Source organism: Patagioenas fasciata, chromosome 33, assembly GCF_037038585.1.
Source record: "Patagioenas fasciata isolate bPatFas1 chromosome 33, bPatFas1.hap1, whole genome shotgun sequence".
NCBI lineage: Eukaryota > Metazoa > Chordata > Aves > Columbiformes > Columbidae > Patagioenas > Patagioenas fasciata.
The window spans coordinates 2885291-2900020 of NC_092552.1; positions in this window are offsets into that span (position 1 = coordinate 2885291).

Genomic DNA, 14730 nt, shown 5'->3' on the forward strand with positions numbered 1-14730 from the left:
TTTACTGATGCTACTGATAAGAACAGAGAAAATAATACAAATATACAAAACCCATCTTGTAAGTCTGAGCAACTGCAGAGCCAGCACCCAAAGTCCTGGACTGGACTCTGCAGCCAACCGGAGCTGGATTCAGTCTGTCACTGGCCTCCGTTCGCAGGGACGACCAGCAAGGTCCTCTCCTGATGTCAGCCATGAGGAGAAAAGGGCCGAGATCCTCGTGATCTCCCGCTTTTATATGAAGTATTCACGTGAATGGAATGTTATTCACCGTTGGTCAGTCTCTCAGTCATCAGTTTTCTCATTGCCCCTCTCGCGAGATGTCCATCCGTGCTTATCAATAAGTTTCCATTCCCTTGCTGGGTTTAACCAAAACATGTGTCTGGTTCTCCAGGAAAATGCAGCTGACATGAAGGCTTTGGCTGACAGGCAAATTCACTAAAAAAGAAACTTGTTTTTAACAAAACCAGGACACACCCCCACACACTGCACCCCAAATCCTGCACCCCCAAATCCTCCAGCCCCATGTCCCAAACCCCCAAACCCTGCACCCTCAAGTCTTGCACCCTAATTCTGCCTCCCCAAGACCTGCACCCCCAAACCCTGCACCACTAAACCCTGCACCCCCAAACCCTGTACCCCAAATCCTGACCCCCACAAGTTGCACCCTAAAAACCTGCACCCCAAATCCTGTCCTACCAAACCCTTCACCCCAAACCCCTTCACCCCAAGATCCTGCTGCCCTAAACCCTGCACCCCAAAATCATCCCTCCCAACCCTGCCCCCCAAACCCTGTCCCCCTAAAGCCTGACCCCGAAACGCTGCTCCCCAAAACCCTGCTACCCCCAATCTTGCACCCCCCAACTCTGCACCCCCAGATTCTGCTGCTCCAAACCCTGCACCCCCAAATCCTCCAGCCCCACGTACCGATCTCCCAAACCCTGCACCCCACAACCCTGCACCCCACAACCCCTTCACCCCCAAATCCTGCACCCCCAGCCCTACCCAATAAAATTTCCACCCCCAAACCCTGCCCTACCAAGCCCCCCACCCCAAACCCCTGCACCCCAAGATCCTGCTCTCCTATACCCTGCACCCCCATATCCTCCTTCCCCAAACCCTGCACCCCAAAACACTGCACTCCAAACCACTGCACCCCTAAATCCTGCAACCCCAAATCCTGGCCCCCAAACCCAGCACCCCAAACTCCTGCACCCAAAGATCCTACTGCCCTAAACCCTGAACCCCCAAATCCTGCACCCCTGGAACCTGCAACCCCAGACTCTGCAGCCACAAATCAGGCCCCGCAAAATCCTTGCACCCCCAAATCCTGCACCACCTAATCCTCCAACCCCCTAACACAACCCCCTAAACCCTTCTCCCCAGGGTCCATTGTGACACCCTGGGGATCCCCCTTGTCCCCAGGGCCCATTGTGACACCATGGGGGACCCCCTTCTCACTGAGGACCCATTGTGACACCATGGGGACCTCCCCTTGTCCTCAGGGCCCATTGTGACATCCTGGGGACTCCCCTTTGTCCCCAGGGCCCATTGTGGCACCATGGGGACCCCCTTTGTCCCCAGGGCCAATTGTGACATCCCAGGACCCCCCTTTGTCCCCAGGGCCCATTGTGACAGGGTGGAGATCCCCCTTGTCCCCAGGCCTGTTGTGATGTCCCAGGACTCCCCATTGTCCCCAGGGCCCATTGTGACACCTTGGGGACCTCCCTTGTCCTAAGGGCCCATTGTGACATCCTGGGGACCCCCTTGTCCCCAGGGCCCATAGTGAAGTCCCAGGACCCCCTTTGTCCCCAGGGCCCATAGTGACATCCTGGGGACCACCCTTGTCACTGGGGACCCATTGTAACACTATGGGGACCCCCCCTTGTCCCCAGAGCCCATTGTGACATCCTGGGGACCCCCCCTTGTCCCCAGAGCCCATTGTGACATCCTGGGGACCCCCTTTTTCCCCAGGACCCATTGTGGCACCATTGGGACCCCCTTTGTCACTGGGGCCCATTGTGACGTCCTGGGGACCCCCTTTGTCCCCAGGGCCCATTGTGACGTCCCCGGATCCCCCATTGTCCCCAGAGCCCATTGTGACATCCTGGGGACCCCCATTGTCCACAGGGCCCATTGTGACATTCAGGGGACAGCCTTTGTCCCTAGGGCCCATTGTGACACCGTCGGGACCCCCGTTGTCCCCAGGGCCCATTGTGACATCCCAGGACCCCTCATTGTCTCCAGGGCCCATTGTGACATACTGGGGACTCCCCTTTGTCCCCAGAGCCCATTGTGACACCGTGGGGACCCCCTTTGTCCACAGGGCCCATTGTGGTATCTAAGGACCCCCCAATTGTGCCCAGGGTTCATTGTAACATATCAGGACGTCCCATTGTCCCCAGGGCCCATTGTGACGTCCCAGGACCCCCCGTCATCCCCAGGGCCCATTGTGTCATCCTGGGGACCTCCTTTGTCCCCAGAGCCCATTGTGACATCCTGGGGAACCCTTTGTCCCCAGGGCCCATTGTGACGTCCCAGGACCCCCCTTTGTCCCCAGGGTCCATTGTGAAATCCTGGGGACCCCTCTTTGTCCCCACGGCCCAATGTGACATCCTGAGGACCCCCTTGTCCCCAGGGCCCATTGTGACAACCTGGGGACCCCCTTTGTCCTCAGGGCCCATTGTGACACCGTGGGGACCCCCTTTGTCCCCAGGGCCCATTGTGACAACCTGGGGACCCCCTTTGTCCCCAGGGCCCATTGTGACATCCCAGGACCCCCTTTGTCCCCAGCCCCATTGTGACATCCAAGGGACCCCCCTTTGTCCCTAGGGACCATTGTGACATTCCAGGACCCCCAATTGTCCCCAGAGCCCATTGTGATATCCAGGGCACCATCCTTGATCCGCAGGGCCCATTGTGACGTCCCAGGACCCCCCTTTGTCCCCAGGGCCCATTGTGACATCCCAGGACCCCACTTTATACTGAAGGCCCATTGTGACATCCTGGGGACCCCCTTTGTCCCCAGGGCCCATTGTGACGTCCCCGGACCCCCCATTGTCCCCAGGGTCCATTGTGACATCCTGGGGACCCCCATTGTCCCCAGGGCCCATTGTGACATTCAGGGGACAGCCTTTGTCCCAAGGGCCCATTGTGACACCGTCGGGACCCCTGTTGTCCCCAGAGCCCATTGTGACATCCTGGAAACCCCCTTTGTGCCCAGGGCACATTGTGACCTCCCAGGACCCCACTTTGTCCCCAGGGCCCATTGTGACATCCTCGGGACGCCCCTGGTCCCCAGAGCCCGTTGTGACATCCTGGGGACTCCCCTCTGTCCCCTGGGCCCATTGTGACACCGTGGGGACCCCCTTTGTCCCCAGGGCCCATTGTGACATTTAGGGACCTCCCAGTTGTGCCCAGGGCTCATTGTGACATCCCAAGACCCCCCATTGTCCCCAGGGCCCATTGTGACGTCCCAGGACCCCCCGTCATCCCCAGGGCCCATTGTGACATCCTGGGGACCCCCTTGTCCCCAGTGCCCATTGTGACATTCCAGGACACCCCTTGTCCCCATGGCCCATTGTGAAATCCTGGGGACCTCCTTTGTCCCCAGGGCCCATTGTGACGTCCCAGGACCCCCCTTTGTCCCCAGGGCCCATTGTGACAGGGTGGGGACCCTCTTTGTCCCCAGGGCCCATTGTGACAGGGTGGGGACTCCCTTTGTCCCCAGGGCCCATTGTGATGTCCCAGGATCCCCCTTTGTCCCCAGGGCCCATTGCGACATCTCAGGACACCCCAATTGTTTCCAGGGCCCATTGTGACATCCTGGGGACCGCCCAGTTGTCCCCAGGGCCCATTGTGGCATCCTGGGTACCCCTTTTATCCCCGGGGCCCATTGTGACATCCTGGGGACTCCCCTTGTCACTGGGGACCCATTGTGACACCATGGGGACCACCCCTTTCTCCCCAGTGCCCATTGTGACATCCTGGGGACCCCTTTGTCCCCAGAGCCCATTGTGACATCCTGGTGAGCCCCCTTTGTCCCCAGGGCCCATTGTGACATCCCAGGACCCCCCTTTGTCACCAGGGCCCATTGTGACGTCCCAGGACCCCTCTTTGTCCCCAGGGCCCATTGTGACATCCCCGGACCCCCCATTGTCCCCAGAGCCCATTGTGACATCCTTGGGACCCCCATTGTCCCCAGGGCCCATTGTGACATTCAGGGGACAGCCTTTTTCCCAAGGGCCCATTGTGACACCATCGGGACCCCCGTTGTCCCCAGGGCCAATTGTGACACCATGGGGACCCTCCTCGTCACTGCGGACCCATTGTGACACCATGGGGACCTGCCCTTGTCCTCAGGGCCAATTGTGACATCCTGGGGACCCTCTTGTCCCCAGGGCCCATTGTGACATCCTGGGGACCCTCTTGTCCCCAGGGCCCATAGTTGCACCCTGGGGACCCCCTCTTTATTCCCAGTGCCCATTGTGACATCCCAGGACCCCCCTATGTCCCCAGGGCCCATTGTGACACCATGGGGACACCCCTTTGACTCCAGGGCCCATTGTCACATCCCAGGACCTCCCAATTGTCCCCAGGGCCCATTGTGACATCCTGGGGACCCGCCCTTGTCCGCAGGGCCCATTGTGAAGTCCCAGGACCCCCTTTGTCCCCAGGGCCCATTGTGACATCCTGGGGACCCCCCTTGTCACTGGGGACCCATTGTATACACCATGGGGACCCCAATTGTCCCCAGGGCCCATTGTGACATCCTGGGGACCCCCCCTTGTCACTGGTGACCCATTGTGACACCATGGGGACCCCCGTTTGTCCCCAGGGCTCATTGTGACATCCCAGGACCCCCCATTGTCCCAAGGACCCATTGTGACATCTCAGGACCCCACTTGTCACTGGGGACTCATTGTGACACCATAGGGACCCCCGTTTGTCCCCAGTGCTCATTGTGACATCCCAGGACCTCCCATTGTCCCCAGGGCCCATTGTGACATCATGGGGACCGCCTTGTCCCTCTGGCCCGTTGTGGCACCGTGGGGACCTCCTTTGTCCCCAGGGCCCATTGTGACACCATGGGGACCCCTTTTGTCACTGTGGTCCAATGTGACATCCCAGGACCCCACTTTGTACCCAAGGCCCATTGTGACACCGTGGGGACCCCCCTTGTCTCCAGGGCCCACCGTGGCACCGTGGGGACCACCGTTGTCACTGGGACCCATTGTAACACTATGGGGATCACCCCTTGTCCCCAGAGCCCATTGTGACATCCTGGGGACCCCCTTGTTCCCCAGGGCCCACTGTGATGTCCCAGGACCCCCCCTTGTCCCCAGGGCCCATTGTGACATCCTGGGGACGCCCTTTTTCCCCAGGACCCATTGTGGCACCATTGGGACCCCCTTTGTCACTGGGGCCCATTGTGACTTCCCAGGACCTCACTTTGTCCCCAGGGCCCATTGTGACGTCCCAGGACCCCCCATTGTCCCCAGGGTGCATTGTGACACCGTGGGGACCCCCTGTGTCCCCAGAGCCCATTGTGACATCCTGGGGAGCCCCCTTTGTCCCCAGGACCCATTGTGACATTTCTGGACCCCCCACTGTCTCCAGGGCCCATTGTGAACATCCTGGGGACCCCTCTTTGTCCCCAGGGCCCATTGTGACATCCTGGGCTGCCCCGTATGTCACCAGGGCCCATTTTGACACCGTGGGGACCCCCTGTTGTCCTCAGGGCCCATTGTGACATCCCAGGACCCCCAATTGTCCCCAGGGCCCATTGTGACACCATGGGGAACCCTCTTGTCACTGGGGACGCATTGTGACACAATGGGGACCCCACCTTTGTCTCAAGTGCCCATTGTGACATCCTGGGGACCCTCTTTATCCCCAGGACCCATTGTGACGTCCCAGGACCCCATTTGTCCCCAGGGCCCATTGTGACATCCCAGGGCCCCACTTTGTCCCCAGGGCCCATTGTTACAGGGTGGGACCCCCCTTGTCCCCAGGGCCCATTGTGACATCCTGGTGACTCCCTTTGTCCCCAGGGCCCATTGTGGCACCATGGGGACCCTCTTTGTCACTGGGGCCCATTGTGACATCCCAGGACCCCACTTTGTCTTAGAAGGCCACTGATCGGACTACTGGTACATCCTGACTCTGCTTTCTCAATAAACATTGAAGAACACCTGGGGTTTGTTTGCTCCAAGGGAAAACTTCCCTGCCACGGTTCCTGGTTCCCGGTCCTGTTTCCCGGTCCGGTTTGGCTTCGCTATCAGAACAGCTGCTGCCTCCACAGCCGCGCTCAAAGTCCCCGTTGTGACACCGGGATGGCGGGAGAAGGGGGGTGGCGGGGGCGGCAGCGGCGGCGATTGGGGGGGGGCAGTCGGGGCTGGGCGGACAAGCGGCGGCTGCTGCGGCTCCTCAGGCAGCGACAGCAGCAGCGATCGGGGGGACGTGGGGGGCGGACAAGCGGCGGCTGCTGCGGCTCCTCAGGCAGCGACAGCAGCAGCGATCGGGGGGACGTGGGGGGGCGGAAAAGCGGCGGCTGCTGCGGCTCCTCAGGCAGCAACAGCAGCAGCGATCGGGGGGACGTGGGGGGGCGGACAAGCGGCGGCTCCTGCGGCTCCTCAGGCAGCGACAGCAGCAGCGATCGCGGGGACGTGGGGGGCGGACAAGCGGCGGCTCCTCCGGCCGCGGCCAGGACGTGGCTTCGCCGGCACCGGGGCCCGAGACCGCGCGCTGTGGGGCTGCGGGGCGGGTGTGGGGCCGGGGGTCTCCGGGGGTCCCGCAGCGGCCGCTGTGGGGCGGGATGGGGCGGCTGTGGAATTACCTGTGGGGCACTCATGGGGCTGCTGTAGGGGCTCTTAAGAGGCATGTCTGGAGCACTTATGGGGCGACTATGGGGCAGGTGCTGGGCTGCTACAGCGGGACCTGTGGGGCAGCCATAGGGCTGCTATGGGGTTGGTTATGGGTCACAGATGGGAGGGGGCAGCTGGGTGTGGCCCCGCCTACATGGGGTGGGGTCAGTGCCGAGGGGCGGGTACTGAGAGGGCACGCCCACGGGGAGCCCCTCGGGGGGGCGGAGCCTCTGTGTCACGCCCCATGGGAGGTGGTCTGGGGGCGGGCATTCTCTGGGGCACGCCCCCATGGGAGGAGCCTCTTGGGGTAGGGAGAGGGTGCGGTCAACATGGCACGGCCCCAAGGGGGCGTGGCTTAGCTCGGGAAGAGGTGGAGCCGAGAAGGGGCTGCCCGACCCGGCTCTCCAGGGGGCTCTGAGACGGAGCGGAGCGGGCCGGGCGGGGCCGGACCGGGCACTCCCCGGGGCCTCGCAGAAACAGCGGCGCAGCGAGTCCGCTCCGGGCTCCAACGGTGCGCGCACGTGGCCGCCGAGAGCGCCCCGTGCACCTCGCAGCGCCCATTTCTGCGCATGCGCATTGGGAAGCCCTCGAGACAACCCCTCCCCCGCGGCCCGCCCCTTCTCTTCCCTCTCCGCAATCTGATTGGCCAGCTAAGCACGTCAATTTCCATTCTCTCCGCCTATCATCACCCGTCCCCGTTTGCCCCGCGCTGCGCTCTGATCCAGTGTCTATTTACACTTAAATACATTTAAACTTCCATTTTAACACTCAGGTATCTTTTCAAATTTACAGATTTTGACATATTTACAATTATATATATTTAGACTGGGATATCGATTTACATTTATTAATAAATTAAAGGTATGTATACGGGTGTGAGTGGATATATATAGATGATATTTATTACCTATTTAGACTATGTAACACGTAGTAATTATACAGAGCTCTGCCTACTCACACTTTTTTCTATTTTAAGTTCCTATCTAGATATTTTTTTCTTTTTCAAGTCCTTCACTTTTTAATCTACAAATAGATAAGATGTTTGTATTCTTAAAACCATCAACAGAAATTTTTTACATTCTAAAATCCTTTATATAACAGAGTAGAAAAGGGGTTTTATTTTAAAATCATTTTATATCTACATGAATACCATTCTGCAATATATAAATACAAACGACAGACTTCTCTCTGTTTGAAATTCTCACGCTCATATTTACAGGGTTTAATAAGTTTTATCCTCCCCCAGGAATTTTCAGGCATTTTTGGACTGTGACCCCCTCTTTTCAGGGGGACTCCCTTTTGAGCCCCACATTGTGGGGGATTTGAGGGATTTTCTTGCAGTCAGTGAACATTGTATGGAACTGAACTGAACTGAACAGGGCTCTGAGGCCTCTGTGTCCTGCAAGAGAGCTGGAGAGCAGGAGTGGAGCAGCCCCCGTGTCTACGTGACTGTACAGCCTTCTTCAGTGTCGGAACCGAGCTGCTTCGCCTTCTGTTTGTCCACGTGCACACACACCATTCCTCACTGGAAAACAGGCAGAAACCTTTCCACACGCACCCAGGTCTGTGCACCCAGGCCTTGTCTATTCCTGTCGGGTTTGCTGGGCTCTGTCAGGCTCCTCTGGCTCTGTCGTGCTTTGACAGCCTCTGTCAGGCCCTGCCAGACTCCACTGTTCGCTGTCAGGCGCTGTCGGGATTTGTCGGCCCCTGTTGAGTTCTATCAGGCTCTGTCAAGCCCTGTTGGGCTCTGTCGCGCTTTGTCAGGCTCTGCCTGGCTTTATCATGTTCCATAAGTGCTCCAAAAACTGGATGCTCTTGCGATGCTTGTATTCACACAATTATCGCATATTCATTACAATTTGGGGGAATTTTTAGCATCAAACGCATCTATAGTAAGAAAAAATGTCATAAACCTAGGGTTAGACTGAGGTTAATAATTTCATGGTCTTTGCTGCCATCTAGCGTCCCTTAAGAGAATGCACAGAACACACATTCGGAGGGTGCCTGCAGGTATGTGCCTGTTCTTGGACGAACCTGTGCGCGAAAGCCTTAGTGCCTATAAACGTTGGTCTGTCCACATGTGAGTGCCTTGATGTCAGCTCCATTTATGCTAAAGCTGGAGCATCATCGTTCAGACGTGTGCGTGTGTGCAGTGTGCCAAACATCCACGCACGTGTTTACCCTCAAGCACGTCAGTACATTTCACGTACGTCTTTCTGTCAATAGATGGGACTGGGCACGCTTGTGGAAGTGTGCGTGTGTGTGGCCACGTGTTTGCTTACACATCAGTGTGTAGCTGCGTGTGCGTGCACGCGGTGCTGGGTGCACATACCTGGGTGCCCCACAGGTCCCGCTGTAGCAGCCCAGCACCTGCCCCATAGTCGCCCCATAAGTGCTCCAGACATGCCTCTTAAGACCCCTACAGCAGCCCCATGAGTGCCCCACAGGTAATTCCACAGCCGCCCCATCCCGCCCCACAGCGGCCGCTGCGGGACCCCCGGAGCCCCCCGGCCCCACAGCCGCCCCGCAGCCCCACAGCGCGCGGTCTCGGGCCCCGGTGCCGGCGAAGCCACGTCCTGGCCGCGGCCGGAGGAGCCGCCGCTTGTCCGCCCCCCACGTCCCCCCGATCGCTGCTGCTGTCGCTGCCTGAGGAGCCGCAGCAGCCGCCGCTTGTCCGCCCCCCCACGTCCCCCCGATCGCTGCTGCTGTCGCTGCCTGAGGAGCCGCAGCAGCCGCCGCTTGTCCGCCCCCCACGTCCCCCCGATCGCTGCTGCTGTCGCTGCCTGAGGAGCCGCAGCAGCCGCCGCTTTTCCGCCCCCCCACGTCCCCCCGATCGCTGCTGCTGTCGCTGCCTGAGGAGCCGCAGCAGCCGCCGCTTGTCCGCCCCCCCACGTCCCCCCGATCGCTGCTGCTGTCGCTGCCTGAGGAGCCGCAGCAGCCGCCGCTTGTCCGCCCCCCCACGTCCCCCCGATCGCTGCTGCTGTCGCTGCCTGAGGAGCCGCAGCAGCCGCCGCTTGTCCGCCCCCCACGTCCCCCCGATCGCTGCTGCTGTCGCTGCCTGAGGAGCTGCAGCAGCCGCCGCTTTTCCGCCCCCCACGTCCCCCCGATCGCTGCTGCTGTCGCTGCCTGAGGAGCCGCAGCAGCCGCCGCTTGTCCGCCCCCCACGTCCCCCCGATCGCTGCTGCTGTCGCTGCCTGAGGAGCCGCAGCAGCCGCCGCTTGTCCGCCCCCCACGTCCCCCCGATCGCTGCTGCTGTCGCTGCCTGAGGAGCCGCAGCAGCCGCCGCTTGTCCGCCCCCCACGTCCCCCCGATCGCTGCTGCTGTCGCTGCCTGAGGAGCCGCAGCAGCCGCCGCTTGTCCGCCCAGCCCCGACTGCCCCCCCCCAATCGCCGCCGCTGCCGCCCCCGCCACCCCCCTTCTCCCGCCATCCCGGTGTCACAACGGGGACTTTGAGCGCGGCTGTGGAGGCAGCAGCTGTTCTGATAGCGAAGCCAAACCGGACCGGGAAACAGGACCGGGAACCAGGAACCGTGGCAGGGAAGTTTTCCCTTGGAGCAAACAAACCCCAGGTGTTCTTCAATGTTTATTGAGAAAGCAGAGTCAGGATGCACCAGTAGTCCGATCAGTGACCTTCTAAGACAAAGTGGGGTCCTGGGATGTCACAATGGGCCCCAGTGACAAAGAGGGTCCCCATGGTGCCACAATGGGCCCTGGGGACAAAGGGAGTCACCAGGATGTCACAATGGGCCCTGGGGACAAGGGGGGTCCCACCCTGTAACAATGGGCCCTGGGGACAAAGTGGGGCCCTGGGATGTCACAATGGGCCCTGGGGACAAACGGGGTCCTGGGACGTCACAATGGGCCCTGGGGACAAAGAGGGGTCCCCAGGATGTCACAATGGGCACTTGAGACAAAGGTGGGGTCCCCATTGTGTCACAATGCGTCCCCAGTGACAAGAGGGTTCCCCATGGTGTCACAATGGGCCCTGGGGACAATTGGGGGTCCTGGGATGTCACAATGGGCCGTGAGGACAACAGGGGGTCCCCACGGTGTCAAAATGGGCCCTGGTGACATATGGGGCAGCCCAGGATGTCACAATGGGCCCTGGGGACGAAGAGGGGTCCCCAGGATGTTCACAATGGGCCCTGGAGACAGTGGGGGGTCCAGAAATGTCACAATGGGCCCTGGGGACAAAGGGGGCTCCCCAGGATGCCACAATGGGCTCTGGGGACAAAGGGGGTCCCCACGGTGTCACAATGCACCCTGGGGACAATGGGGGGTCCTGGGACGTCACAATGGGCCCTGGGGACACAGGGGTCCCAAGGATGTGATAATGGGCTCTGGGGACAAGTGGGGTCCCCAGGATGTCACAATGGGCACTGGGGAGAAAGGGGTGGTCCCCATGGTGTCACAATGGGCCCTAGTGACAAGGAGGGTCCCCACGGTTCCACGATGGGCCCTGGGGACAAGGGGGTCCACCAGATGTCACAATGGGCCCTGGGGACAAAGGGAGGTCCTAGGACGTCACAGTGGGCCCTGGGGACAAAGTGGGGTCCCCTGAATGTCACATTGGGACCTGCAGACAAAGGGGGGTCCTGGGATGTCACAATGGGCCCCAGTGACAAAGGGGGTCCCCAGGATGTCACAACAGGCCCTGGGGACAAAGAGGGCTCTCCTGAATGTCAAAATGGGCCCTGGGGACAAGGGGGGACCCCAGGATGCAACAACGGGCCCTGGGGACAAAGAGGGGTCCCCTGAATGTCACAAAGGGCCCTGGAGACAAGGGGTGTCCTGGGATGTCACAATGGGCCCCAGTGACAAAGGGCGTCCCTGTGGTGCCAAAATGGGCCCTGGGGACAAAGGGGGTCCCCAGGATGTCACAATGGGTCCTGGGGACAAAGGGAATCCCCATGGTGCCACAATGGACCCTAGTGACAAACGAGGTCCCCAGGATGTCACAACGGGCCCTGGGGACAAAGGGGGGTCCTGGGATGTCACAATGGGCCCTGGGGACAAAGAGGGGTCCCCAGGATGTCACAATGGGCACTTGAGACAAAGGTGGGGTCCCCATTGTGTCACAATGCGTCCCCAGTGACAAGAGGGTTCCCCATGGTGTCACAATGGGCCCTGGGGACAATTGGGGGTCCTGGGATGTCACAATGGGCCGTGAGGACAACAGGGGGTCCCCACGGTGTCAAAATGGGCCCTGGTGACATACGGGGCAGCCCAGGATGTCACAATGGGCCCTGGGGACAAAGAGGGGTCCCCAGGATGTTCACAATGGGCCCTGGAGACAGTGGGGGGTCCAGAAATGTCACAATGGGCCCTGGGGACAAAGGGGGCTCCCCAGGATGTCACAATGGGCTCTGGAGACAAAGGGGGTCCCCACGGTGTCACAATGCACCCTGGGGACAATGGGGGGTCCTGGGACGTCACAATGGGCTCTGGGGACAAGTGGGGTCCCCAGGATGTCACAATGGGCACTGGGGAGAAAGGGGTGGTCCCCATGGTGTCACAATGGGCCCTAGTGACAAGGAGGGTCCCCACGGTTCCACGATGGGCCCTGGGGACAAGTGGGATCACCAGATGTCACAATGGGGCCTGGGGAAAACAGGGGGTCCCCACGGTGTCACAATGGGCCCTGGGGACAAAGGGAGGTCCTAGGACGTCACAGTGGGCCCTGGGGACAAAGTGGGGTCCCCTGAATGTCACATTGGGACCTGCAGACAAAGGGGGGTCCTGGGATGTCACAATGGGCCCCAGTGACAAAGGGGGTCCCCAGGATGTCACAACAGGCCCTGGGGACAAAGAGGGCTCTCCTGAATGTCAAAATGGGCCCTGGGGACAAGGGGGGACCCCAGGATGCAACAACGGGCCCTGGGGACAAAGAGGGGTCCCCTGAATGTCACAAAGGGCCCTGGAGACAAGGGGTGTCCTGGGATGTCACAATGGGCCCCAGTGACAAAGGGCGTCCCTGTGGTGCCAAAATGGGCCCTGGGGACAAAGGGGGTCCCCAGGATGTCACAATGGGTCTTGGGGACAAAGGGAATCCCCATGGTGCCACAATGGACCCTAGTGACAAACGAGGTCCCCAGGATGTCACAACGGGCCCTGGGGACAAAGGGGGGTCCTGGGATGTCACAATGGGCCCTGGGGACAAAGATGAGTCCCCTAAATGTCACAATGGGCCCTGGAGACAGAGGGGCTCCCCATGGTGCCACAATGGGCCCTGAGGAAAGAGCGGGGTCGCCAGGATGTCACAATGGGCTCTTGGAAAAATGGAGGGTCCAGGGACGTCACAATGGGCCCTGGGGACAAAGGAGGTCCCCAGTATGTCACAATGACCCCTTGGGACAACGGGGCCATTGTGGACATCACAATGGGTCCTGGGAACAAAGTGGGGTCCCCAGGATGTCACAATGGGCCCTGGGGACAAAGGGGGTCCCCAGAATTTCACAATGGACCCTGGGGACAAAGGGAGTCCCCACACTGTCACAATAGGCCCTGGGGACAAAGGGTGTGCCCAGGATGTCACAATGGGTCCTGGGGACAAAGGGGGTCCCCAGGATTTCACAATGGGCCCTGGGGACAAAGGGGGTCCCCATGGTGCCACAATGGACCCTGGGGACAAACGAGGTCCCCAGGATGTCACAATGGGCCCTAGGGACAAAGGGAGTCCCCACCCTGTCACAATAGGCCCTGGGGACAAAGGGGGTGCCCAGGATGTCACAATGGGTCCTGGGGACAAAGGGCATCCCCATGGTGCCACAATGGACCCTAGTGACAAACGAGGTCCCCAGGATGTCACAACGGGCCCTAGGGACAAATGGGGGTCCCCAGGATGTCAAAATAGGCCCTGGGGACAAAGGGGGGGCCTGGGACATCACAATGGGCCCTGGGGACAATGGGGGGTCCTGGGATGTCACAATGAGCCCTGGGCACAATTGGGGGGTCCTTAGATGTCACAACGGGCTCTGGGGACAAAGGGCGTCTCCAGGATGTCACAATGGGCCCTGGGCACAAAGGGGGTTCCCAGGATGTCACAATGGCCTCTGAGGACAACGGGGATTCCAACGGTGTCACAATGGGCCCTTGGGACAAAGGCTGTCCCCTGAATGTCACAATGGGCCCTGGGGACAAAGGGGGTCCCCAAGATGTCACAATGGGCTCTGGGGACAAGGGGGGGTCCTGGGACATCACAGTGGGCCATGGGGAACAAGGGGGTCCCCAGGATGTCACAATGGGCTCTGGGGACAAGGGGGGTCCCCACGGTGTCACAGTGGGCCTTGGGTACAAAGTGGGGTCCTGGGATGTCACATTGGACCACAGTGACAAAAGGGGTCCCCATGGTGTCACAATGGGCCCTGGGGACAAAGGAGGTCCCCACGGTGCCACAACGGGCCAGAGGGACAAGGCGGTCCCCATGATGTCACAATGGGCCCTGGGGACAATGGGAGGTCCTGGGATGTCACAATGAGCCCTGGGGACAAACGGGGGTCCCCATGGTGTCACAATGGGTCACCAGTGACAATGGGGGTCCCCAGGATGTCACAATGGGCCCTGGGGACAATGGGGGTCCCCATGGTGTATACAATGGGTCCCCACTGACAAGGGGGGTCCCCAGGATGTCACAATGGGCCCTGGCGACAAAGGGGGTCCTGGGACTTCACAATGGGCCCTGCGGACAAGGGCGGGTCCCCAGGATGTCACAATGGGCCCTGGGGACAATTGGGAGGTCCTGGGATGTGACAATGGGCCCTGGAGTCAAAGGGGTGTCCCCATGGTGTCACAATGGGCCCTGGGGACATAGGGGGGTCCTGGGATGTTACAATGGGCACTGGGAATAAAGAGGGGGTCCCCAGGGTGC